Source organism: Ixodes scapularis, unplaced genomic scaffold (assembly GCF_016920785.2).
Source record: "Ixodes scapularis isolate PalLabHiFi unplaced genomic scaffold, ASM1692078v2 PGA_scaffold12__126_contigs__length_90152505, whole genome shotgun sequence".
Lineage (NCBI taxonomy): Eukaryota > Metazoa > Arthropoda > Arachnida > Ixodida > Ixodidae > Ixodes > Ixodes scapularis.
Window position 1 is genome coordinate 32363652 of NW_024609838.1, and position 25745 is coordinate 32389396.

A 25745-nucleotide genomic window follows, 5' to 3' on the forward strand; every position below is an offset into this window, starting at 1 on the left:
CGTGCTAGACGAGGGAGACACCCATGCTTCGGAAATGAAAATGGAATCGGCCGACGTGTGTTAGCTACGAGCGGTCCCACCATCTTGCCACCAGACTCCGTTTCCCCTTACAACGAATCGCAGCGGACACTACGAGCCATACCGGCCAATCCAACACTGTGAACGCGTCTCGACTTGAAAGTTGGCGCTCTGGAGCGACGCACACCCCCCCAAGACCGAAAGCAGATTTCCATCTCAGTCGCGGTCGTGCGGAAACTCGGACGAACACGCGAGGTGTGCGCTGGGGCGGATCGAAGCACAAGGACAGAAGTGGAGGGTTCAGAGAACGCGCTCCCCCCAAGTAGTATTCTAATGTATGCGGGGGACGGCCGGGACAGTTCCGAGTCCTCAAAAGAGGCTTCGTCGTGGAGACTGGATGTTTGCGAACACACGAGCAGGAACGTGATTGGCTGAACGAGTTCTTTGACGACTTGATGAGCCTCTGCTGCTTTAGAAACGGCAGAGATTCCGAGAAGTGCGAATTAGACTAAATGCGCACCGTGTCGGGGGCCCACTGACCACAACCAGGGGAAACAAACCAGGCGTTCATTTAAAGGAAGGCTGCGACACGCTCGCGGTGTCGTTGAACAGGTAAGGCGTCTTATCATATTAATTTGGGATCAATAGAGCCTTTTCGAAACCCCATCAAGGAGCAGTGGCGGCCACCATATTCTTGGGCACCGCTTTCTGCGCGAAGCGCACGATTGAACCCGAAATCATGCCCAGCGCTAACGCAGCACTCGCGTCCAATACACTTTGTACCAAGTACGCGGGACTCGTGTGTTCAAAGTATGCTCAAAGATCATCCTCAAAAGGCCACCGACAATCGACGCAGCAGCCCATGGAGGGCGCACACTTTCGAAAAGGGTCTATTGCAAGCGACGTTGCGCGGTGACCACGTTTTTAGCTGTAACGTTTCGTCCGGTAGCTGCGAGGTTCCCTCGGAGAACCAATGGTTGGAAAACTCCCGATAAGGTCCACTGGCCCGACATCACGAAGCCGAACTGGTTTCCGCGTTTCAGAGAACGTATCCAGATTTTTTCTGTTAGGACAGCCCTCGAACTCGCAACAACTGTGGACCACCGCAAAGCAAGAAAGAAAGCTTACCGTACGCCAAAGATCCAACCAGACTGTCGGTCTGACGAAGCTCCAAACAACCGGAGACGATGCACACCAGATCCACACTCCCGAAAAACGACCTCCTCCCCAGCGGCTGCCTCGAAGCCCACAGCGACCAAGAACCAACTCCACGAACTTTCTCCGGTCGGAGCCACACAAGACTCCGGGGGCGCGTCCCTCCTTCCCGCCTGACAGAGGCCAGAGCCCGGAGCGTCTTTATAACCCCGCCAAAGCGGCCACACCGAAGAAACGCAGCGTAAACACGTGGCGTGGGCTCGGGGCTCGGCAAGAGCGGATTTCTCGGACAAAGAAAACCATCGGAAGCCCGTCTCTCCCCCCTCCCCGTCTTCCCCTGATATCTCAATAAACAAGAGCTCGGCAAGAGGACGAGGAGGAATAGGGGGGTAGCGCTAAGACTTTTGACTGGCAGATGGGCAGAAAGCTGTCTTCTTCGAAGGCGTTGTTCGGCAGCGTGCAGACCATTTCCAACTAGCGAATCCTCCATCAGTCTTCTGCGAACTCCGCAAGACTAGAGGGAAAGTTATCCCAAGAGCGGCGAGGCGAACACGATCCAAGCCACGAACACGAGAAACCCACTTCCCAGCAGGGGAAGGGCTCAGACTCGATAAACATAATCGGTACACGCGCCGTTTATTATTCTTCGGATGCATCACCGCTGGTAGGAAGAGACGGTGGTGAGGGCTCGACTATGAGGAGGACAGTACCACGAACCATACGGTCTTGAGAACCCTCCGATAAATAGGGTTTCGGTTTACAGACCCGCACTGTTTTGGCTTTCATTCTGTGGATTTGGTAAAAATTTCGGGGACCGGGAAAGCCCCCCCCCCCCCCCCCCCCCCCCTTTTCCCGGCCCCCGAAAAAAAAAAAAAAAGTAAAAAAAGGGGGAGTTAGCCATTTTTAGAGTCCGTCCTTCGACGGACGCGAGAGATGAAAGCCGAAAGATGAAGATGGACGGCAGCCCCAAGTATAAAGGCGAGCCCCTATCCTTCCCAGAGACGAGAACCATTGCACGGAAATCGCGATAAAGCAAAAAATAAATGAAGGATAATAAAAAGAATAGGAGGCTGCTTCGTAACGTCAAGCCATCAAGCTCGCGCAGTAGGGAACCGTGACAGTCCTCTGACTTGGATGAGGAAATCGGTGAGTTCGTGCGACTGAGAAGGACGCGAGAAGACGTCATGGACCCTTCAGTTTCGAAGGAACGCGAAAGTCAAGCTACGCCAATAGAAACATAAAAAAAAAAAAGAAAGACAGCCGACTTGTCTGTCATGCAAGCAAGCAAAGCGGAAAGAGGCATGAGTGATGACACATTGTCAAAGACAGAAACGGCATCTGCGCTAAGCCGACGAGGACAAGCCGGCATCTCAAATCCATGCTTCGCGTTCAGACGCGCCTTCCTGGCTTCGGTAACAAGGCGGACTGTTCCACTCCGCAAAAGCACTTAAAAAGGTAGGATGAAGTCGGGGGTCAGTGACCGGACGAGAAATAATGCCATCAAAAACACACACACACAAAAGAAAAAAAACTATCACTGAAGAGGAAAAAGGCGAACACTAACGAGCTTGAAGCCCACGTCTGCAAGCACCTGCTCCTTTTGCCAACCTCCTCTTTGACCCTCCCTCTTCCCCGCCCTCTTCTCGTTTCCCCGAGTCTCAAGACACAATAGGTGAACCAGGCTGGAACACCACCTTCCCGCCACTCAAACTACGCTCCAACCTACAATGAAACGTCGGCGTTGGAGTTGGGTGAGAATACTGCTCGCAACAATAAGGTATACGGACGGTTCTCCGCATAAGAACAACAGTCTCGTTGCAGCAGGAATCAAATCCATCTAGAAGTCGAGTTCACACACTTGCGACGAGAGGAAACTAGCGTCATTTATCGGGTAGTCGGGGAATCAACGCTTGGCATTTCTGTTTATACTTCCGACTTCTTTTTTTTTCCGCAAAATTCTTTGCTGAGTTAAAATATATATATATATGTTGACAATGTTATAAACGACCATTTCGCGTACGTACATTTGGTCTCGCAATTATTGCAAAACTCTTCTAGTAAAATACAGATCCTGGGTCACATTATAGATGGCGCCAGCTTGGCAATGTGTTCTCTCGCCGTAAGGACGAAAACAACAAAACACTGTCTAGACCTCAAAACAGAAAGGCGCAAAACGATGCCGACAAAGGAAAGACTCTTCCAGAAAAGCTGAGGAGGACCAAAAGCTCAGATCGGAGAAGCACAAACCTCTCGGCATCCAAAAGAGGATTACCTAAGCCACCAAGCAGAGGCCGATACAGAAACCTGCGGCCGCTTACAACGGGTAGGGTGGGTGCTTAGGCTTAGAAGGCCGACGCCGACAAGACTTCAAGGCACGGTCGGCATTACTAAGACGCGGCCAAAACGCGAGTGCTCCCCCCCCCCCCCCCCCCCCCCCGCCCCCTAGCCTCACCTCTCTATCCTGGCAGTTATTTATATTTTTTGCTTGTCGTAGTAATCGAATTAACAAGAAAAAAAAAAAAAAAAAAAAAGTCGATGCGACGAGAACCAGAGAGCGTATGCCCAAAAATAGATCGGAGGCGACAGAATCCCTACCCACCGGGATTTTGTCGCCAGCGACGCCTTCTTCCACCACGGCGAAGGCTACGCAACCGGGAGGAACGCACGACGGCTCGACGGAAAATTTACACCTCAAACTGTCGTGAGAAATGCCGCCGCAGCCGTATAATTTTACCGACTCGAAACGTGCGCGCGTAAATCAGCCCTTAATCCCCCAACACTCTTCTTCTTCTTCTCCTTCTCCTCCCGCCCTCTAACACCCGTACACTTAAAAAAAAAAAAAAAAAAGTACTACTTTAGAAAAAAAAAAATACTCGGACATAAATCTGACCCACACTGGGTGTCGCAGAATAGTCGCACGGCGTGGAAAGCTTGCCTCCCCGCCTGGGGGACTACATCATCACCTGAGGCGGTTCCTCACCTCGGGTGCTAACCCCGTGTCTGTGAAATATAGGGGTCTGAAAGTGAACGCCGTCCGTTACAAAGTTACCTCCGCGCACATGGGACGGCAACGTGCCTTTTCTCTCTCTCTCTTATTTATTTTATTTTTCATTTTTAGAAGTAGGAGTGTCGAGGTTATGGCAGCACCAAAGTTGGCTGCAGTATATTCGCGATAATTAAAAAGGAAGAAACCCACGAAAACACTTCGTGAGGCGACCATTTCGTAACAAAGTTTATAGACACGTTTAAAAAAAAAATGAAAAAAATCACAAAAGAAAATGAATTGTAGGAGCACGAGCACGCGCACAGCTTGGCAGCCGGCATATCGGGGAATGACGAAAATAATCCCTGGAGAAGGGGAACAAGAGGGGACAAAGGACAAACACAAATCCTTAAACACAGCTATGTGACTGGTGCGCGACCGAAAAAAAAAAAAAAAAAATCCGCCTGATCCGGGTATCGAACCCGGGGACCTTTCCACCTCCAGTGGAGCGCTCTACCAACTCGGGTCACGGTATCACTCTGACGCGCGCGTAAAACATGCTTCAAAGACTCCGGTAGCGGGGTATACGAAACACGGAAACGGTTTCCTCGAAATTCCCGTTGACCGGGCTATCGTTATTGACGCGGCTAATAGAGAGTTTTAGTAGATCGTCCCGATACCTCCGATAGCCCCGATAACGATACTATGCATGCGCAAGGGAGGCGGTGGCGGAGTATCGGGATATCGTTATCGGAGTCATGGGAACGATCTACTAAAACTCTCTAATGTCAGGGCACCAGTGGACCGCGAGAAACAGCAAGCAAACCAGAAGCGATATCGACCGCCCAAAATCCACCAGCTCACCCTATTATGCCGATCATCGCCTATGTGAAACCGATCACAATAAGGAGTATTCACTGGGCGCTATATTTGTGGGTGCTGTCTTGAGCGCATGCTCAGAACAAGCCCACATTAATAGGCTGCTAAGACCGGCAATCTTGAGGGTGCGGAATGCACGTTACAAAAGAACCGTGGAAGCTCGCCATCAGCACGCGCTCAGCAGTCGCACACACAGCTATGGCCGCTAGTGAATGCTTCCTATATACTTTATCTCACAGATATATGGTCACTCTGCTAAACTTATATGCGAGCACCAAAGCGCGTATACTACGAGCATAGTTACACGCACTGCACATGCTGGCGTCTGCAACAGTAACTGTTGTAAAAAAAGAAAATGAAACTTCGCACGTGCCTTTGCCAAAGCCTTGTTTTGGTTGCTTACTCAATCTTTTATACAGGTAAGGTGAGCACGTATATACCAATACGCTCGGAGCATTCTCTTTGGTGCACCTCGGGCAATTTAGCGAACCGTCTATTGTTCCCTCCGACACGGAAATGCTGTCCACCCAACCATCCAAATGCGTCTTTAATTACGCGAAGGGCTGCGGGCCACACTTCCGATTCCTATCACAATGCCCACCTAGCTTGCACGAGCATCCTTTCCTCGCACGGAGCATCCAGCGCGCGTGATCTCCGATCTCGCAACGTCGGTTCATGCTCGTGCATCGAAGATCCATCCTCAAACGCCAAGTGAACCGATCGACCGATGGTGAGGGACGGCCACCATGCGTATATATCATGGACGCTTTTGCACACGTGCCTGATTACAGCTGCCATTGCTGACCTTACATCGTAATACCGAGATACCAGGCCACCGAAGCGGGCTTTGACGACCTCCCACAAAAGGTCACTGCTCGGGAGAAGAACGCAGTCGAATCTGAAATGGCAATAACCAGTCCTGCCGTGGTAATGATTGAGTGAGGTGATGAAAAGAAGGGGAAACAAAAACGGAAGGTCGGTTATGGCGGCGCACAGCTGCTGCAACGCGTCCATTAATCATCACCGGCGTTGTTGGTTATACATACGAAAAATGACCGCAGTGATGGTGGTCGCCAGACCACGCTTTGGGTTGCGTCGCTCGTTTCACCTTCAAAAGGCCGACGACCAGACTCGATATACTTCGAGGCGGAATATCCTTCTCACCTATATCGAGGCGGAATATCCTTCTCACCATGGGAGAGGAGGAAACGGGCAACGGTGGAAAGGGAAGAAGGGGGAGAGGAGGAAGCGAGAGAAGTGGAAAGCGCCAACTGCTATGAGCCAATGGAACTAATCAAGCTGCGCCAGTTTGTGATTGGTTCAACGACGATAGAACACGTATACAGGAACACGACGAACACCACGATGGTGCCCTTTTGACGCTGCGATCGTAAGCGCCCAAAAAAAGATGGCCGAAGTCACTTCAGCCATCTTTTTGACTCTAAGAGTCTCGGGGTCTTCGGAATAACGTTTCTTCGGGTGTCGCTACCATGAGGGGTGGCTTCTTCAGTGGCCCTAGTGGCTGCGATAAAGAACGACCCGACAACTGCGCGCAGACACGCGCAGGGCTAATTACAGGAATGGAAATAAGGCGAGCAAACCAGTCCACGCCGCAGGCTGGCGGCAGAACGAATTGTAACGCAGCAAAAGACGCCGTCCCAATGCAAAAATAAAAATAAAAAATAAAGGAAGATACAAGTCGTAACAGGTAGAAATAATTATCGATGATTAAAGAGACCTAAAAAAATTAAAACACTATCAGACGGCGAGACGGCGTGGAAACAGAAATGAGAGCGGAGCTGTTCATTTCCGCTTCTGATTCGCACACGCGCGCGCAGAAGAAGACAAATAACGCAACAAAACGAAGGAGTCACGGGGAAAACTTCCGGTTTCGCGAAGAGAAAGCCCTCGCGGCTTGCGCTGACGCGCCTGTTGCAACCGACGACAGCCCGTGCGCGCTCACCAGCGCCCATCTATACGGCCCCCGGAGCAGTACATAACATGCTGGGTACGAGTGACCATGAGATCGTGCCAGAATTCACATTAGCCGAAACAAATCTTCGCACCGACTGGCCCTGACGATGCCCCATTGCCACGCCGTTCCCACACCATACAAAAAACACGGTGTTCAACCGACACCCCCTAGAAACCTATGAATCACCGCTTGTAGAACAATCAAGCAACACTGGCGGTCGCCATTTCTTGCGCTAGGTGGCGCAAGCTACCGCCCATTACAAAGGGTACACCCATCAACATTCATCCATCCGTCCACAGGGCCCGAAGAGCGTGATTGGATCCGAGTCCTCGCCGAGCGCTGACGTATGCCCTCGTGTCCAATTACATGCTATGGGTGTGCCCAAAACAATGGCGCACTTTAACCGAACACCGTCCGGAATAATGGAGGCTTCCGAACGTCCCATGCCTTCCTCCGCGGAAGGTCGCCACGGTCGGACGGCACCAACTCGGCCTGGATCCGGCGCCGAGCGTCATTCGATGCGTTGATTGGACGCGAGGCCCGGCGACCGCCGACGCAACGCTCGTGTCCAAACAGAGTCTGGCCTCGACCTCGCTGCGATGACGTAGACATTCTAGACCACGGACTTTCGACCATTCCAGGTGGTGTTGCTATACTTCGCTTACATATCCTACGAGTCGGAGCGCAGCCAATGCTAGCATACACGTGAATACAGACACACATACAAATAACGCAAGGGCACGGTGTATTCGCGGCGGTCGATTGGTTTAAGCCCGTGGTAGCGCGCACACTTCGAAAGATGGCGAACGCCGTGACGTTGCACTTCTGTCGCTGCTCGGTTGTCCCTAATAGCTCGTAACATTGGCGTATTGGGGAAACGCCACAATCCCCTCCCCCCCCCCTTTCCCATAAACGCAAGCAGACTGCGGACATTAGGGAGTTTTCGTAGACCGTTTTCGCCGTCCCGCAAGGCCCTCCGCAACCCGCTACGATAGCGGGAACTCCGCAGTCAAGGCTATCGGCGCGCAGGCGCAGTAGCAACTTCTTCGTTGCGGAACGCTTAGCGGAGGAGGCAACGCGGTCTACGAAAACTCCCTATTATCGGCCACTTCACGAGTTCAATGAATATTAATGGCGCGTACGTAAGATACATAGCAGTCAAGGGTGACGCGAACACAACGAAGCTCCTCGATCGAGAAAAAAAAAAAAACACACACACAGACACACACACACACACACACACACACACACACACACGAAAATCCGAACAAGGTTTATATCCGCCTTTTTCCACTCGAAGCCCCCAACAACGGAATCGGATTATCGGAAACTGGAAAATTCATTCTTCCAACTTCAAAGCAACCGACAAGCTTACAACAATTTAAGTCCCTCCTTCGTTACGAGCAAAAAAAAAAAAAAAAAAAAAAAAAAAAAAAAAAAGGGCCAACAAAGCGGAGCACACACGGATAAGAAGATTAGGCGGGTGGATTAATCTTCCGTCTGGATAGTTCTATTACACTTAAGTGATCAATAAAAAAAATAAAAGAGAGAAAGAGAAAGAAACGCAGCAGGCGCGAAGGAGAACAGAGGCAAACTGAAAACACGACTGAACGACTAACAATCGACTTAACTCTCTGACGTCACGCAACAGCGGTGGCGCTGTTGTCGGCACTGCGCATGCGCAGTGCCCGCCCCTGGTGTGGGCCAACGCGGACGGCCTGTAAACGGCGTGTTGGCGCTCACAAGGGAAGACCAACGAAGAAAGTGACAGAAAGAAAAAAAGTGTAATGAAAGGGAGAAGAGATAAGGCAAGACAAATACCAATCAAAAAGATAGCCCAGTTAAAGGTTTTGAGAAGGATTTTATTATTACAACCAGCCGTACGAAACCATTTTGTTGATTTCTGCCTTAGCGACAAAAAGGCACTTTTTTTCCCCTTATGTCCTTTTTTTTTAAATTCCCCTTTCTATTTTAAACACACACACACACAGAAACAACGAAAAAAAACACGTGATTCTTTTTGTTGTTAAGGCAGAAATCAACAAAAAGGTGTGTGTGTGGGGGGGGGGGGGGGGGGGGGTTGGGGGGAGGCAGTGCTGTGCGTACGTTTGCCACAATTTGATTCCGCACCCAAAACAAAATCCCCAGGGGAAAAGAAGGAAGAAACTAAACACTTTGACACAAAGAAACCCAAAATTCGCCCGACAAACTAAAAAAAAAAAGAAATCGTTGAAGCAAGAGAATACTTGGTACCCCATTTTCAGCGCGTGTGGGGGGGGGGGGGGGGGACAACACAAGTTAAATGGGACGCGTGCGCCGTTGTCGCTGCGTCTTCTGCACCGCTGGGAGCGGAAACTTCCGCCCAGACGAACTCCGCAAAACAACCAACCTGTCGTCCAATTTCAGTTCTTTCGTCCTACACGCGCCTTCGATTTACTTATTTATTTTTTCTCGGCGTGTAGCCTGCCACAATGTTTCCTTCGCTTCTTATAAACGGCACACGACCCAATCGATTTCCTCGCTTTTGTTCGGAGTTGATCCGGCTTCAAAGTTGGGCTCTTCCGCCTTTCTTCTTTCACGCTTCCGAACATTTCGCTTTCGGATTTCAAACCATCATAAACACACGTGTTTGGGCGCTATTGTCGAGGAGATCCAACTATATTGGGGGCGCTTTGTCCGGCTCATTTTCCCACAAAGCTCGACGTTTACCCGCGGTGTAACACAATTGGTGTCAAACAACGCCGCGAAGCCGGAAACCTGGATTGGATTGTGATGGTCAAACCCTCACTGGATTCCAACAGCTGCCATGCATAAAACCAACATAAAACAAGATATCGTTCCCGCTTCAGTGATTTTGCGCAGCAAGGCGAAGACAGGCGGGAATTTATCATAATGGCGCGGAACTCCGCCGATTTCTTCGTGGTCCCCGATTTGCTTGAAATTTTGCTAAACTCGCCAAACAACATCGCCAAAATAGTATCCCAAATATTAGGTCAAAATAATTTTTTTTTCACGAAGTTATCGAATTTACAATATTGGTCCTCACCGTGTTTTTCAAACTGAAAGTCTCTACTGGCAACAATGAAAAAGTGACGTCAGTGGAAGTGCAGGGGTTCACTCTTTGGACTGTAGAATTTGTTCCCAACTGATTTGAAGCAGTTTCATGGTGTCAAATGAATGCCTTGGAAGCTCGCTCCAGTCCCCGAGCTCTAGCACGGAACAAACATTTGGCATATTCTATTTTTTAGACTGCTCGCCCGACTGGCAAGCTGAACTTCCACTGACGTCACGGCCCTGAAAAGGGCGGGTATATTTGAATGTCTGTTTTTGCATCATTTTCATTTGCCGATGTCGCAATAACTATTATGAATTTCACGATATTAAATAGCATTCCAGAACGGGTAAAGGCCTGGGAGTCAGAAAATATAGTTAGTTGAGGTAGCTATAAAATCGGCGGAGTACCCCTTTAAAGGGACCATGAAATGACCTTTTTACTTTTTCCAGATAACTTTTACATTAAACCGTCAATGTTCACTGAATGCCGAACAGGCATCCGTTTTCGTCTCGGTTTATTAACTTTTACACAAAAAATTATTGAAATATCGACTTTTTCATTCTCTCCAACTGACCGCAAAAGAAGCCGTGACGTAGACCGTTTCCGGAACCGGAAGTTCTCTCGGCAGTAGGAGAATGGGAGTGTTAGCGGCAACGAGTTGGGGTGCGCCGGTAGGTTTTACTGCGCTGATGTCACCGACGTATTTCCTGAATCGGCGCCTCTCATCGCCGCATCGCAGCTGAGCGAAATTCAATGAGATATGTTGCGCTACAGCGACAGCATGGGACTAGTCCCATACGCCGGTATGCCTGTTGGGAAGTGCAGCGAGTCTTGTCACCACCCCGTCATTGTTGGCAGAAGGGCCGGCCCGTGTCAGTCGTTTGCAAAGCGACGTAGATGGCGTTTTTCGCGGCCTCGGAGATGCAGGAGCGAGCCGACGTTAAAAAAGATACGTTTGAACTACGAGTGTCAGCAAGAGCCACGTAAATACCTGCTTACACTCGGAGCGGACGCGCGCGCTTGATGGAAGTCTTGTATTCGCGCTGTTGGTAAGCGCTTCGGGACCGTTCTTTTACGATTGCAACTCGATACTGACGCGACACTCGGCAAAGAAAGGTTGGACCGGGGTCGACACGTGCAGTCTGTCAGAATAAAAATGGCATACCAATAACAAAGTGTACATACCGTGTTACGAAGGCAATCCATACGGCGTTTATTTCAGCTCTATATCACACAAAACAAGAAGATAGAATCGACGAGAGTCCCTTTTCGACGAGTGTTCGTCAACACTGCCTCGGAAAACAAGGGGAAGAGATTGACCTCCTCACCTCTTAATCTAGAATTGAGGTCAGTGATCAAACTATAATACGGGAAGGGTCCACAAGGGTCGCGCGGGCATATTCCATTTAGCACGCCAGCCGGTCGTAGGCAGACGGTCTTGCGACGAAGCAACGCAGCGCCGAGTCGGAATGCCTACTAGGCCTATACGCTTCGTCGGAGTCGGTGAATCCAGCGTTCTTGTTCGTCGTGGTCTGTTTTAAGTACTGTTTTCTTGCTGCTTGAAGTCGGCACGCGCGGGAAGAACACGTAGAAAAATAAACGTTCAGTCAGTCAGAGTTTTGAGAGGAAGGAAAACAAAGAAAATAAATGTTCGTCGGTCGCCGTCACCCAAGTAACTGGCGGCCCTGCCCTACTGCGCACGCGCAGTAGTTGCTTCGTTTACCACACGATAGATGGCGCTTGGCTCTCAGCATTATCAAATTTGGCAATTTTCGCCACACATCTCTAATTATGCTACAAAATGTGGATCTGAATATTATTTAACAAAACCTTTAGGAAACATTCGCCGGCTATTTATTGTTTACGATCGCGGTGCTGGTGAGGTAGGCTCTTACCCAATAGGCGATGTGGATTCGGCTGACGTGCACCGATTCTGCGTATGCATCGTAGTGAACAGGCGAAGGAAGGAAGGCGCAAAAGAGTCCAGTTTTCTTTTAAAAGTTCTATAGCAAATAATTTTTTTGGGCTCCCTATTTTTGTGTTTTTGTGTTTCTTTTCACACCTTTTACGACGTGCGGTGGATGAAACTCGATTTTAAAATCATTTCATGGTCCCTTTAAGGGAGTCACCCCGTCATGCTCCTCACGGGTGCTTCGAGGGTACCTCAGGGACACCAGTTACAAGGACACGTACCTAAAGAGTACGACGTTCTCGGCACGCTAACACGGGAAGAAAACAACGAACCTCTCGTGAGGAAGTCGAATTTCGGTTCAACTTGAACGTGCTTCTCGGGGATCTTGCAAAATATTCAAATGCTGATCATTTGTTTTTATGGGGTCCACCACACACGCCCCGTATGCAGCCCAGCCCAGCCCCAGCCCCATTCCACTGAGTGGTCGCGGAGCAGCACGCGTATACGCATAATCGTTCACAGGGCGCCTTCGCCACAACTTCCCCGAACTGCATCTCGCCATCAAAACTCAACAACTCGACTGTCGGAGAAAAACACGGGCGACGACAGAGTGGCGAGCCGAGCGGGCAGTCGTCCAAGTCGACGCAGACGATCAGGAGCCCACAGTCCGTTCCATCTTCACGACGGACAGCGGCGGACGTTACGAGCCAATCGGAGCCAATCCAATGCCGAATGAGTGTCCCACGTGACAAGTTCGCGGCGCTCGTTTGGCCGATTTGGCTCTTTGCGTTCCATGGCGAGATGAAACGGAGCCAAGACGAGGCAGGCTCAATAGCACCTCTCCCTCCCCTCCCCCTCCATCTAATGCCAGACACTTCCTCTCCGACGCTTTTTATGAATTATCCGTTCGCCGAAAAGGATCATGCACAAACGTTTCGTCGGAGAGGAAAGAGCGTCACGACCACTTAACCACGGGAGAAAAAAAAACTATAACAGTCTCAAGATCGCTCGGTATGATGACCCAACCGTATTCGGCTGTATCCTACGATGACGGCAGCTGACGCGAGCCCTCTCAACCAAATAAGCGCCATGAGAGCAATCACGTGACTAGTAGACGTGTCGCGAACTTAGCACAGTGTCGCCCGAACTTTGCACAACAATTTCCAATTTTCGGAAATAAATAATTCATAAGGTAGTTCATTTTTCATCTTACAAGGTAAAACAGCGCAAATACTAGAAACAAGAAAGGCCCAGACACAGCGCTGTGTCTTCCTTGTTTCTTATATCTCATTTTTCTTTTTGTGCACCGTTTCACTTTTTGTTTCGTTTAATTTCTCACGTATAAAAAAAGTACAAATCTTTACACAACATAAAAGGAAATATACGTACTTTTTAGCGCTTTAGTTAGTTTATTAATGTGCAAGCAAATTGCTGTGTGTAAGTTTATACAGCCGGAAGTTAGACTGCCTGAGTGGGCGTCTGGTGTCTCAGCTGTAGATGAGCAATTTAGCCAGTGCGGTACAACCGCTGCATCACGCAGTAGTGATACACTACCGCACGCCGCTACGATGCTCATCCAGATAGAAACGGGCAAAAACCATAAAATCAAATATCAAAAAAAAAAAAAAAAAATGCTGGGATGCCGTTTATCTGCCCCTAATCTAATAGGTGTAACGTGCGAGTGTGCGCGACAGGAAACAAGAGTCACCACGCAATGTACAGCACGAAACGAGCTTGTTTACGGAATTTTTTTAAACATACCTGCCATAAAAACTGCGGCCTCGCACCTTTACCTAACTGCCTTCCGGCTTTCTGCTACCCTCACTACTTGCTACTACTACCCAAGTGCCACGCTATTGGTTAGGAGTCTTCGGCGCTTAACGAGTTTGTTTTTTTAAAAAAAAAGTCCGCTTCATCACCTAAACGTTTGGGCAATGTGCGTATACGAGGAGTTGCAATAATGATCTCCACTGCACGACGCTGTTAGCGCGAACACGACACACCGGCGCATTTGCTCGTTTTACTTTGAAACAAGTTACCGGTGGGAAGAATAAAATGTTATCCCTCTGGTTAGTATGTGAATTCCCAGGCTTCGATTTTTCTGGCCGGTGGCGGCGGAAGTGTGAAACGGAGGAACGAGGGTTACGTTGTAGAATCGGAAATCACTTCGCTATATCCGCTATTTCGTTATAACCCACTTCGGTTATAACGAAGTGCAAAAAGGGAATGGGAAATCGGGATCGCTTCGCTATATCTGCTATTTCGTTATAACCGGTCTCGAGGGTACACTAATTCATATCAGTAATGAGTAAGATGAAGAGGCGCAAACACACGAGAAAGACTGTTGTACGCGTAATCGCAAAAAAACGGACGCCCGAGTAGCAATAGTGCCTCCTTCGCGTAATCGCAGCGCCAGTACGTGATGCAAGTCGAAGGAGCAAGGACAAAGCGTCTCGTATTTATTCGTTGACCCGGCCCAGCGAGCGGTCTGCCGAAACTAGTCCGCAAAAACTCCAGACGCCGTCGTCAATTACGCGAGATTGCCACAGCGCGAACTCCTTCGATCGACAGAGAGAACCCTTTTAGCGCAGCGCGGCAGAAAAAAACCGGCGGAAGAGCGGAATTCGTCCGCGTCGGCGGTTTTGCGACATCCGAGATCTTCCGAACTCGTACTTGAAACGAGAGCAGACGACCGACTCTGCTGACGTCATCATTCCGCGACGCGGACAAGATGGATACGGCTGCAGTGGAGCGCAAACCGAAGACATTCGATGCCGCGTCCACGTCTGTCTTTCTTTCGGTTCCCGTCTGCTTCTAAGAACAAAGAGTTGCACAGTAAGCGATTGGACAAAATCTGCAGAATCTGAGTTTTGCGACTAACGATTCGTAGTTAAAGGCGGGCGCTCAAAATTTTCTTCAGCGTGGCAGAAGATTCCCCCTCTTTTCTTTTTTTCCTCCTCCCCTTTCCTCCTCCATTTCCTCCTCGCTTTTTCCGGCCTTCTCGCACGAGTGCTAATGGGCTTACCGGCCCCCCGACAAAATCTCTGTAACCCTTCAAGGTTCTCTGCTTCAATCCCAAACACCAGGGTTTAGTTAGGCAGGCTGGATATGAGCTCGGAAGAGTTCGGGCTGGCTCGCTTTTTTTTTTTTTTTCTTTTTTTTTTTTTTGCTCTTTTTCTGCAGTTCTAAAAAAACACTCAGATAGTCAACACCAACTAGCCCAACAACAAGTTCTTTTACATTCGGATACTTCCGCATGCGGCCACACACGCTACAGCATTGCATATTTATCTCGAGTGAACGGAACTTGAACATCACAGCAGAAGGAAAGAAGATGGGTATTTTTATCTGAACTTTGAGCTCTACCCAGAGAGTTGAAAATTGGTCGTTCTAACAACGGCACACTGAAGAGTGATTGTATCACTATTGTGTTTTTGTCGTTCTGTTTTTTGTGCAAAGTAATAATCATGAGTAATTACAAGTCGAAGATATTGCAGTCAGAGGGACACAGTCTGACCATTTCTGAGGCATAATATATAGGTTCGTACTACAGGTGTTTTCTAGAGTGACGGCCGCCTCGTTCAAGCTACTAAGAAGAGTTAAAACAAACTTCCATAAAAACTGAAACGGTTTATGGTATATTTCATCTATCTTCAGCCTTTGAAAAAAATTTCTTCGTGGCCAAACGTGCATTTAGTTTCTGTCAACAAATGTAACTGAAAACTTGACACCCGACAAATATCTTGCGTATCAGCAAAGAGGACGGGAAACACGGAGATTGAACCGCAAAATCACAATTTTCTTCGCGTAAAATAGTGCAACTAGCAATAGTAGCATATTATGCCATTTATTAAAAGGCAGCAGGTATTACGAAGTTTTCATTCTCTTCTGTTCGCATTTGTTCGCTGATGAAGAAATGGAATGCCCAGATAGCCTCTGCAGCCCTTACATAATTGTTTGGGGCTTTTTCAGGGTGGGCGAAGGCCATCTCCAAAAAAAAACCAGGAGTTCGGAAGGTGTGCTACCGCAAGTTTTGGGGCTGCTTGGCTAATTTAGGCGTCCGGCGTTCCCCGCCTACTTAGAAAGGAAGCGGAACAGCGGTCAGCTCAACGTCGTCACCAAGCAGGAAATCATGCCGAAATGCGTCCTTGAACACGTGCGAGATCTTTACCCGAACCCAGCCGAGATTCGCCACAATTCATCTACGAAAAAAACCATAAGAAGGGGTAGGCTTAAACGATTTGGCAGTTTTTGAATATATTCATGCGGACTAACTATCAACAAGTACGGAAAGAAATGCAGTAGAAATGCAGAGCTCTATTGTGTTCTTTATGTCCATACTTGTCTTTCGCGCAGTACGCCAATTAAAATGAATTCTGCTATATCCGTAGATTATGCCTGGTTATGTTGTCTTTAAAAGAAAAGTAATCAAGCAAGTTCGGTATCGTGCCACAATTTGTGCATATACAATTTTATGTGGAATTCAAAGTCAAAACAGTACTTCCGCGGGAAATAATGCATCCGTCGTTCTTCGTCTTCCTGAAGCTATGCGATCTTGGCTACAGGACTTTTGGGTCCACAAAATATCACGCTCAGTAGAAAATTCGCATTTTCTACCAAAAGTACTGGAAATTATTTATTTTTCAAACAGGTCGGGTGGTGATGCGTGTTTGAGTGTAGGACCGTTGACTGGGCACTGGTTCGCGCCAAGCTGTGCTTCCTTTCATGCTGCCCGCGACGAGTGTTGAAATTTGAATATAGCAGAAATAAAATCAACTGACACCCTTAGAATTATTTTAAACTTGCGCTTTCTTCAGGCATTAAAATTTTTATCGTACCTTTTATTCATTGTCGTCTTCGATGAGGGAACAACTTGCCGAGGAGGCCGCGCTGTCCGCGTACGCGGCTTGACAGACGCAGCCACTTTACGCCAATGAAACCAACTTTATGTTTTGGGCAGACGTCTTGCGAGAGTTGCAGTATTTTCATTATGCCTAATAAATTACATGTTTAGGACTAAGTACCAAACTTTTTTAGATTTATTAAGAACCAAAATGTCATTTGGAAAGTTCTACAGCTGCTTGAGAAACACCCGATTAGCTGTTTGCAACGTGATACGGCTCGCGTGGCTTCCTTCTGACTAGTAATAAAGCTTATGAAACATGACAAAATACCCCGTAATATAGCGCCCGCCCCATCATAAACTCAATTTCGAATGTACCGGTATTTGTTTTCATAGGCCGGAAAAAGAAAGAGATGCATGCTTTATTTATATCAGAAAAGAACTGCCCTCTGTTTTATATACAACGTTTATTGTTTTGTTTTTTTCACCTACTAGATATCACAAAAAACGTGGAAATTAACGTTTTGTCGATGTGAGCTATGCGGCCAGGCGAAGATTGGGTTCAAGAAAGAACGCAACAAAAACCGGCTGATTACCTAATATTTGTTAATTAACTTTTTGATTATAAAAGAAAACGGGATAGTTGATTTATAAAGTTGTTAGGCGTAATCGAAAGCCACCAAATTGTGCAGTGAAAATTAGCGCCATCGCGGTTTGTGCAGGTAAGTTATACGGCCAGGCGAGGATAGGGTTCAATAACGTACGCCACTAAAACCGACCGATGGCCTAAAATTCGCTAATTAACCTTTTAATTAGAAAAGAAAACGGCATCTTGTATTTGGAAAGTTGTTGGCCATAATCGTAAGCCACCAAACCGTCCATTCTTAAAAAGATGTAACGCGCGTACACTGTTATACGGCGTCCTCCTAATTTGGGCGCGAAAATATAGTTTTGATTTTATGTGGGCTCCATCTCCGCGTGGCACAGCCTAACGCCATGAAGCCAAAGCGACAAATCATGCGCATCGCTGTGACAACGCCACTGTAGAAGGGGCGAGGAGTGCGCTGGCCGAAAAGATTGCGGTAACACGATTCCCGTCCAAATTAGGCTTTTTAGGACGCCGTGAGCCACTTCACGTCTCTTTAAAAATGAATGATTTGTTGTTTTTGATGACTACAGATAAGGCAAAAACCGCAATTGCGTAACTCTGCAGTCTTTTTTAGAAAAATGTCTAGTCGTTAAAAAAAATCGCCCTGTATAAGCACGATTGTAAGGCAGTTCTTTACGTCTGGCGACATCATTACGGCATAAAAGGAGACGTTGACCACAGATCATCATACGCTGTGTATGATCGGTGGTCACTGTTTCTTTTTTTTCGTACGAGAATGAGCAAACATTTGATACCAAATAAAATAGATTTAGCATTGACCAAATTCGGCTTGTTTACTTGATTCAAATCGATATTTGATTTGATTACAATTATTTTGTACCCCCACACGCCTACTTTATTCCCTAATGAGTTACAAGTGATAATTACATTGTTTTTTGTTGTTGTTGTTTTTGTTGTTTTTTTTGTCGTGCGAGGTCATTACAATTTATTATTAACAATCGGAGCTATGCGATTACGCGGAGGAGGCGCATTTGAAGATATTCAAAATTGTTCTGAATGCACAAACAACCTGAAACGTCTTGCTGTTTGGGTCGTTTCCTACACGCAGGACCAATAATAAAGCCAAAACCTTATAGAGGAGACTATCTCTATCAACTCAACGCACAAACACGATGTGAAGCGTGTCTGCGTACGTTGGAAAAGAGAGACCGGCGAGCAAACCATAGCGTCAAATGTCCATGCATCAAAATGTCCGTGCACAGAAATATCCGCGCACCGAAAAGTCTTTGCAGCAAAAAGTCCGTACACTGAAATGACTGTGCACCAAAAAGTCCGCACCGAAATGCCCTACAGCCAAACGCTCTACACTGAAAAGTACTAGACCCACTACGGATGGGATCCTCCGTCACCTCTGCCGGTTTACGAACCATGATGATTCAGAACCACTGGTCTATGGAGCGCCATCCCTGATATACCGAAAACGCTGCTCGTACTTCCCGTTGTCGCCATGAATCCGCCTAAACAACGAAAGATGCCAAATCAGATATTTATATTAAAATTGATACTTCAATGACTGCTTCTTTGAGCAGAAGAAGGCATTTGTGCTCTCACAACAGCAAAGAATCGTCTTCCAAACCAACGCTAAAAAAAAGCCAATGCAACTCGTTGGGAAGAGCAAGTGCCAAGCTCGCTCAAAACAGCTACATCGGTTGGTTCAGCTCCTTGTCGCAGGTGTGCCGGCTGGCTTCAGGATAATCTTTTCAAATCCTTGAAGCTTTCATTTCCTCCACCCCAAACTTGTAAAAAAAAAAAAAAACTAAAAAAAACAAGAAAAAAAAACAAAAAAAAAAACAGGCCGCTGGCAAAAAAAAAAAAACAAAAAAAAAATATCGGAAAATGGCGAGGAGGAAACGAGAGGCGATTTCCTCCTTTCACAGTGGCGAGAAGGAAAGTGAGGGTCGGGTTCCTTCTCTCTGCTTGCGGGCCGGCCTTTAAGACAGAAAAAAAATCTACCATAAAAAGAAAAAGTTTACACCTGCTTACGGGATTGAGTCACCGACGTGTAAACAGCGTACCGATACTATAAAGGCACTTGATCCTCGGAAAGCGGCTTTGTTGCTTCCTGTCTAAGGGGACACAAACAGATATACAGATACAGACAGTCGTCATTTTGGGAAGCAATGTTTTTCGCTTCAGCATCACCTGCCCGAAAACGAACAGAAGAAGCTTATCTAGCAAGTCCTGTTGTTAAGGGGCAAATAAATAAGAGCAAGCGCTTCGATAACGTGACCGATTACAGGCCTTACTGAATGTAGGAAAACAAACATGTAGCGCTTAATAGGGGAAAACAATTTGGATTGGTTAAAGTGAGACTGGTGTAAAGGCCACGGAGGAACTACTGATGCCAGGGCGACAATGTTGCTTTTTTCCTGAGATCCATGGATACATAAGCAAAACAAGACGGGGTTTTTACGATATTTACCAAGCGGTCGCGAGCTATACAGACCACAAAGACACGAGATAAAAAAAAAAATATTGACATCAACAAATCTTCTATGGGGCAAACTATATCGACACCAGAGTTACGGGCAAGAATCTCAAGCAACTAAAAAAAAAAAAAAAGTTACAAACAAACAAGTAAGATTTTTCAGTCTTGACGGAGACAAAGTTATTTCAATTCTTATTCCTGACTCCGCCTCAGATTCTGCCCGTGCCCCAAAGAACTTCAACGCAAAAAGCGCGAGCTCTCCCTAGTTAAAACAAACAAGCGCACACGTAAACACACACACACACACACTCTCCATCTCTCTCACGCGCACACACAGCGCAAGACGAAAAGCGAACATACGACCCCAAACAAAGTAAAGCTCGAAACTCGAGGACTCCATGGCGGAAACATGTTCAAAACAAGCCACGAGTCCCCCTAAAAATTAATGGAGAGTGTCCGGAATAAATGCGGAGGCATCTAACAAAAGGAAGAGGAAGGAGAGGAGGCCACGATTTAATCGAGGGTCGACAACCTCCCGTTTGGAGCGCCGGAATGCGCCATTTCAAAGGGGCTTAAAAAAACAACGGCGATGACTCTGCAACGCGCCCCATGCGCCCAAGAATTTACGAGGACGACGCTCGATATATATATACATCCACGTCAAAGCATTTTTTCGCCATCCATCCATAGGACAATACGTTGTGGTGACGCTACCGATTGGAGCAGCATGTGAGAACGCTGCATTACGAACTAAAACATATACCGCCTCTATTCGCAAGAAATACTAAAAAGAAAAGTTAACAAATCAAAAAAGCAGCTTCTTTCCCTCTCCCTCTCTTTCTCTCGGATGGAAAGAAGTCGGTCACGTGTGCATGCCCGGACTCTGGACAACTTTTCGGGCGCAAATGAAACGCTTAGTGTCTCTGATCTCTCGATACGCCCGCGTTTTTCAGTCACACCAGGTGGGCACTGCGCTTGCGCACAGAAACAAGGTTGGAGCGAGGTGAACCGACTGCGCATGCGCCCCGACTGCACCGCCACCGCAGTGGAATGACGTCAGAGCCGCAGGCATGAAAGAGATCCTTTGAATAACCGATACCCGAATCACCTCGAAAGTTTTCCAGCTTCGATAAAAACTCCGCAAAAATCCGTCAAAAAAAAAAAAAAAAAAAAAAAAAAGTTTATTTGCACACTTAAAACAGACTTTCATAGCTCAAAATATAAGCGCGACAAAATCATTTCATGGCCCCTTACGCGGTCTCTCTAAAAGGCTATAGGAATTCGAGACCACTCGCGCAGAAAACGGCGACATAAAAAAAATGGAAGATCAACTCGTCTTTTGCCAGTCAGTGCGGCAAACATATTGCAGCCTCCAAGTCACGAGAGGAATGAACAGATTCTATACGGCCGATAGATATGTACTCGTATATTTCACTCACGTTCCAGGCAGGCACCATGGCGGCGGCGTCCATACGAATGAGGTGCGATCTGGCGGTAGCCACAGCGGCACAAAGCACCTCTGGCGACGGGCAGACGAAACTCAGCGACGCTACGTCTTCCTGGAAAACGAAAAAGCGATTTGTTTTTTCACACAATTGTTTTGTTTTTGTTTACAAGTTATACAAAGAGACGGCCTCGACATATTTGAGGAGCAGTGTTTTCGCATACACACGGTCCCCCACCGAGAATACGAAACCCCGTCTTTTCGGCACATATAAAGAAACGTCGTATCTGAGGAAGTCGAAACTCCGTATGAATCCGACGCTAGCGGTTATGGTGGTTGCAATGTGAAGTTTGAGAACATGACGTAAGAAAGATCTTACTTAAAGTCAATGTCTACTTAGGCCTAATTCATTCTCGTCGAAACAATGAATGGCACCGTGGGTATACCTGCGGCACTCATTTCAGTGGGAAAACTTGTCAGGAGAAAAAGACAATCTTGATTTCCTTCTCGCTGACATGTTATTTTTATCCCCAGTGAAATAAATACCATAAGCTTCATTAAACAATATTTGTGCGGTCCGCGAACGTGTATCGTGAATCAAAATATCCCCCAGAATTCACACAGAAAAATATTGAAGGGCCTCCATTCGCCAAAATGTCCCCCCACCCCACCCCAAAATAAAAAAAAAAAAAATAAAAAAAAATGAAGTGGAAAAAGAAAGCAGACATTTCTGACAATCTGAAAACTGTCCAGTTCCACACGAAAGAGGTATGGGACACACACGTCTATTGCAATTCAGCAAAAAAGAAAAAAAAAAAAAAAAGACAACGCATCAAAACTTAACAGGTAGTAGTTGTACAACCCGAGGAATACAGCGCGGTTAACAGCGCGCCCTTGTTCACGATGGCTCAAAATAAGAGACATGCCGACGCTCCAGCGCCACGACAATAGAAACCGGCAGCCGAGCACGAAGCGGAACGAATCGACGGGTGGTGGCAAGACGACTTATTTACAAACGACAACCGCATGATGGACGAGATCGGCTGTTTTCTTTTTTTTTTTGTCTTGTTTGTTTCTTTTTCTCATGCCCCGGATGTAGTTATCGATTGCGGCACAGGACGATTTCAATAGCGACATCCGAACAGCGTCCCATCACCATCCATCGGTCATTGCCCGCATCATCTGTCACCATTCGAGAAGATGAAAATTTAGTGACTCGTAAAGGGGAAGAAGAAAAAAAAAAGACTTTTCGAAACAGTAAAGAAAAAGAAGGCGCCGGCGGATGATGTATGGGGATAAATGAATGATACGGTAACATCATAGAAACGCTGTTAAAAAAAAAAAAAAAAAAAAAAAAAAAACGTTTTAAATTGGTTATTTTTAAAAGCAGACGGGAAAGTACCCTCGTTAGGTTCCGGAAAGTAACGACACCCAACGTCTCGTTGAAGAAGCTGTGAATATTCAGCACTCCGACGTCACGTCAGCTCAACGCGCCAACGTCGAGGCGTTCCGAGTTGCAGTGCCACTGTGCGCTCGCGAGAGCAGAGTAGAACAATAAAAGCAAATCAGTCAAATTGTTTTCGATCTGTTTTCTTTTTTTAAGAACTTTGCCGGAATTATTTGAAATAGAGGATCAATAACAACCAAAGGCTTCCCGATAACACGAAGAAAACGCGCCTACTCATAACGTCGCCACAACCGAAAAGGACCTTCCTTCACCATCGAGCGCGCCGAGCCCCCGCCAATCGCCAATCCACGGCGAAGGTCGTCCAAGCAGACAGGGAGAGCCAAAAATAGCAACGACGAAAAAACGTGACGCCATTTGACGCCATTCTCTTCGTGCATTCCCAAGTGACTCCAATCAAAGTGGCGTTCTTCTCTCCCGTTGCACTGATCCAGCTCTGCGATCTGCTGACGTCGCAGCAATTCCGTCACGACGATTTCTGATCAATCAGACAGACATACCAGACCCGGCCGAAACCCAATGTCCGTTCAAAGATAAAACTCCAGCTTTGGCGACGTCATACATGCCCCTACAAACGGCAAAGCAACTAATGGCCACACAAACCAACGATACGGGTCACCTTTATCGTTTTATTAGCATTCGCTGCGAACGCCGTTACGTTGCTCGACTGCAACGTCACGAACGACCGCGACTCCAGCAAAACGGACGCCGCCAAGCGGGAAAACCGGGAACCAGCCGGTCCAGGTCGCTCCGCGCCCCTCCGCGTCTCTGGTGGCTTTCGCGGAGACGTGTTGTCGGCGCGGTGCCGAACAATGTAATTTGACGAAGGTCCGAATATTTCTTAAGTTTGCCTGAGCGATCATTAGTGTGGTGAAGCCTCAGTAAATTGTTTTCTTCTATTACGTGTTTGAAAGCCCGTTTACTCCACAGCACACGGTCGCGTGCTTTCGATTTCTTGGATGGGGAGGAATCACGGAAAAACTTTTTGATTTCTTGTCTTTCTCGAATCCCATTCAAAGTGACGACTGCTTGGTAACTGACACTGGAGGGAACACCTATGTTGCAGTCAAGCGAATGGGAAGGTCCGATAGCTCCTTTTGTTGAGTTTGGTTGTGTTCGGTTAGCTTCAAGTTTGAGCCACCTATGCCGGTCGGTGCGTTGGCTATTTATCTTGGCTGCTTTTCGCCGAAAAAGCCACTGGACCACACTGAAGGAGTTGGGCTGATTTCGCAATCACTTTATTTAGGAAAACTTGCTCGCTGCAAATGATGAATAAGGGAAATTATCTGTTTTCAAAAGGTGGGAGACAAGTCTCGCAACGTTAGATGCTGTCACGGCATTTTGACCTATCGCGCCTCCAATATTCATATTACGAGGACGTCGAAGCCAGCAGCAATATACGTCTACATTGGTCAGGTTGACCGGCCACAAAAAAATACTAATTTCCTCCGTTCAGGATTCGAAGCAAAGTTCAATGCAGAGAGGTTCTGCGCGGATCTTCAATGAAGACTCTCTTCAGTTTGTCTCCGTGCTGCTGGCTAGAACCATTTGGCTAAGTTTAAGCAGCTCACCTAATAGCTAGTCAACTAAGCTCATATTTCAACCCGAAGGATATACTAATATCGCTTTAATGGGACATAGTACATAATATAATACATAACCCGCTCGTCAAAATGACTTCTCGATCGCCACTAAAACCTGAATTGAAATACGAGTATCAGCTGCTTAGTGGGGCGCCAGCGGGCTAACATGGTCCTTGGCTCAAGAAGCGCCAGCTTAATTTTCGTAATTTCCCTGCAGCCTGTCTTGTTGACCGAGCAGACGACTGGAGCTGATTCCTAAACTCGGATACGCATAAAGCCGGGAACACATTTGCGAAAAACCGAACCGAAAATCGGAGAGAAATCGGAGGCTGCGAAAATCGTGGCATGCGATTTTCGGATGACGAGCCACATGAGGTGGAATGCGCGGCGCGGAAATCGCAGTGCACTGCGGTTTTCGTGCTCCGACTTCAGGAGGCTGTTCGGTAGTCTGGCGAACTGGCGTCCCATATTTCGCGCCTCTTTAAAACTTCAGCTATTAAAACCTCGTTGCAAGCCACGCGAGCCTTTCTACCACCACCCTTTGATAGAGACAGAAGGGGTTTGCTACGCTGCGCTGCTTCCGAAGCTGCGTGAGCCGCCATGTTGCGAGCCGATCGTCTCTTTTCGTTCCGTCCTGTTCCGGGCTTTCGCTCACCGAGCTCCTCCGCCCCGAATTCGGAGGCGCCGTGCGAAAATATCTGGCGCTGCAGATCTTTCGAACCGCTCCCGATTTTCGGAAAAGGGGAGGAGCCTAGCTGCCGTGCGATTTTCGTGTGCGGTTTTCGCACAAAATTCGGCTTTCTTTCGCAAATGTGTTCCCGGCTTAAAGCTCGATTTCGCAGACAGATAAGTCGCATGGTTGAGGCATGCGAGTTAGCTGAAAATCGCTCTCGGTGGAACAATTCTATAGTGCTCGCCGCTTTCCTTAGATGATCAAAACTGATTAGAGTCTATTACCGTCTCTCCGGAGCCCATAGTTTCGGTTTTGAACGAAATCTCCAAAACGAAAGGTTGACACGAAAATAACAAAAAAACACCGGCAAAACAAAACTATGCTTTGCAAGTTTATCTGCACCGGCTACACTTAACCGTCTCAGTTCAAATACCTATAAAATTGGGCATTAAACAAAAGAAAATCTGTTAAATTGCACGCGCCACCTGTTCAGGCGGCCCGGCCGAGCCGCCGCGACCTGGACTCAACCGCCATGTTTGTTTGGTGGTGGCGCCCCCTATAGGTCGCTGGAGTCGCGAATAAGAATGCACATCATTTTTGTATTTGCCAATATATTTTTTTGTAATAGCCTTATAGCCTTAGCGTCCTGTCTAGTTCTCCCT

At 47.5% G+C, this 25745-nt stretch overlaps 1 protein-coding gene across 3 annotated transcripts in view; it reads right to left on the reverse strand.

Annotated features, from left to right (window-relative positions):
• LOC8025354 overlaps window positions 1-25745 on the reverse strand; it is a 152812-nt gene that overhangs the window by 37504 nt on the left and 89563 nt on the right. For all 3 annotated transcript variants that reach the window (XM_042289504.1, XM_040218842.3, XM_029988599.4), the window contains exon 2: window positions 21358-21477. The gene's annotated coding sequence lies outside the window, so the exon portion shown is untranslated. The remainder of the gene's footprint in view (window positions 1-21357; window positions 21478-25745) is intronic.